Source organism: Sinocyclocheilus rhinocerous, unplaced genomic scaffold, assembly GCF_001515625.1.
Source record: "Sinocyclocheilus rhinocerous isolate Xijiao unplaced genomic scaffold, SAMN03320098_v1.1 scaffold504, whole genome shotgun sequence".
In the NCBI taxonomy this organism is placed as follows: domain Eukaryota; kingdom Metazoa; phylum Chordata; class Actinopteri; order Cypriniformes; family Cyprinidae; genus Sinocyclocheilus; species Sinocyclocheilus rhinocerous.
This window is the reverse complement of record NW_015645076.1, coordinates 427,886-430,786: the sequence shown is the minus strand read 5'-3', so window position 1 is coordinate 430,786 and position 2,901 is coordinate 427,886.

Below are 2,901 nucleotides of genomic sequence, written 5' to 3'. Positions count from 1 at the left end.
TCGCTGCCATGCAAACAGCTGTTTATTTCTCAGCTCTGCAAAACATGTTGATTAGATAAACTAATTACGTGGGTAAATGTTTCCTTTGGGCTGAAACAAGTGATTCTTGATGCCAGGACACACAATGGGAGTGTGTGATGGTGTGTGTGATATTTGCAAGTCTTTGATTGCTTGTATGCATTTCAGTATCATTGATTGTTTTGAAAGTGCCCTTGACCAGTTGGTGTCCACCACTGACCTTTTCTATCTTCCCATCTAGTGAGGTATTAATTGAAATGGTTATTTATGCATAAAGGTTTGCTGTGGGTAAGTGGTTGTACAAAAGGTCGCACAAGGAAATAAGCACTTCAAAGGAATATTTCACCTAAAAATGAAAATGTGCTGAAAATTTACTCTCAGGCCATCCAAGATGTAGATGAGTTTGTTTCTTCATCTGAAAAGATTTGGAGAAATTTAGCAATACATCACTTGCTCACCAATGGATACTCTGCAGTGAATGGGTGCTGTCAGAATGAGAGTCCAAACAGCTGATAAAAACATCACAATAATCCGCAAGTAATCCACACAATTCCAGTCCATCAAATAATGTCTTGTGAAACTCCATGTTTGTAATCAATCCATCATTAAGATGTTTTTCAAACCATTGCTTCTGGCTAAAATATGAGTCCTGCACTCATTTCTTTCTCTGATGAAAAAGTTTTCTCGTCTGAATCAGGAGAGAAATATGCACAGATCAAGCACCATTTACAAGTGCAAACAGTTCTAAACAGTTCTAAACAAATAGTGGATTTTGATGTGAAAAGGCAACAGGGCATGGACTTTTCACTATGAGTGTTTATGTGGCGTTTGTGGTTACGTCAACATATATTTACCTGTTTTTGACCCTTATATAGTTTTACATGTATTTTTTTTAGCAGATATTACATTTTGAGATATTACACAAGCTTTCAAACTGAAGAGGGAAGACCAGCTGTAGACCAGTCTGGACTGGAATAAAATTCATGGTGGTCTAAGCTGGTATTTTAGAAAGGTTTGTCTGTGTGCATGCAAACCAAATGCCCTGATTATGTTTTTTCTAACAGCTGTGAGACAAATAAAAGTCCTGCATCATCTCAACCTCCATTTGAGACCACTGTGTGTCCCAGTTTGTATGCATGGAGGCACTGGCACCTAAAGTGATGCTCTGAACGTTCCATCTGTCAAAAACCTGTCTTGGCACTTACAGTAAGAGTAAAACCCAGATCTGTCCACAGCTATCACACCACCGAAAGTGATTGTAATTTTGGAGTTTGCAGGTGGGTCCACAGGACATTTATGGTCATTTTACATCCAAAGACATAATTTCCAATATGGATTCTCCCATTTTAGATTCAATTAACTTAATTACATTTCTGGCTTGATTTTGTTTTAAGCTTGGCCTGTTCTAATCTCTACTCCACAGTTCAAACAGCACCAAGCATTTCCAGCCAATCCAATTATTTTCTTGTTTTGGTTTGCAGCTGATGTGTCAGTGATGAAGGTAATTTCTTCCTGACTATTTCCATATAAATAGAGATCTTTGGCACAAGAGTCACAGTCCTATGTGATAGGTTTGTGCTACGGATATCATTTATTTGTTATAAAAAGTAAAGCCTGTGAAGAGCCTGTGACTGCTTCTGATCTCATTCAGTGATTATCCGATGGTGACAGGATAAAAGCAAGATATTTTTGTGCATTTGCTGTTTTTTTGGAGCATTGTTGTTTTTAAAAAAAATACTTAATATGCTAGCCGTTATAGGAATCTATATGGAAACGTTTTGAAAATGTCACTATGCATTGCTAACCTGCTTTGATTGCTTGCATTCATTCATTACTAGCTCACAGAGTGGCTCTTTACCATTTGCAGTATGTTTATTTATAATCGGTAGTGTGATATACAAAAATATACAGTGACACACAATCTCTCTGTCTCTCTCATGCAGACACATTTCTGCAGCAGTGTTCAGCTCTGGGCGAAACCAAGTGGAACAAAGGGTTTAGTTTCTGACTCCCTACCCTGCAAAACAAACCCTGATTGCAATTAAATCTGGCCTGGGTGGAAACCACACAGAAAGACAACAGCAGCGTGTTCAGTGTAATCAAATAGGATTGTGCTAACCACAAATCTGGGGCCCAGGTTTCATTTGCAAAAATGAGAGTGCCAAAACAATATAAAACTAATTGTTGTGTCTGATGATATTTTTTTCATCTGAGGTTGCTCGTTCTTTCTCTTTCTTTCTTTCTTGCTCGCTTTCCTTCCTTCCTTCAATGAATATTTCGGAAGCAGCTCTTTTGAATACTCAAATCTGATTGGTCAGTCGCACCAATCCAACAGTCAGATCTTTGCTAATAGAGTACAACAGTCGGAAGTGAAAATCCCATTCATTTTCTTAAAAAGGGAATTGATTTTTAATGATAACTTATAAATCTTTATAGACAGACCTACTGTGAGCTGCAGGGTTGTTAATCAATATGCTTTTGTAAAAGCCGTCAGTCTGCATTGTTTTTTTGTTGTTGTTTTTTTTAAATAATCATGCTTAACAGTGGAATTCCTGGTAAAAAGCTAAGAAATTTCCACGAATCAGAGAACTGATATCTTTAGGGCTTGTTAAAGCACTGCAAATGACATAATAGAGTCAGTCTTCCTACGCTCTCAAAATACTTTGTGTGTGTGTGTGTATGTGTGTATGTGCAAGACAAGTGTGAGATAGGAAATGTTATTTTAGCTTCTTAGACGTCCTGGCTTCTTTGCAACGCATCTGGAGGACATAGTTGGACACCTTAAAGTTGCAGTCCGTAAGTTTTGCCTCTTTGTCGCCATCTCTGTTTGAAAACCTGGAATTGCAGCTGTGTGCGGAATTATCTAGCTTGCGTGGGTTGTGC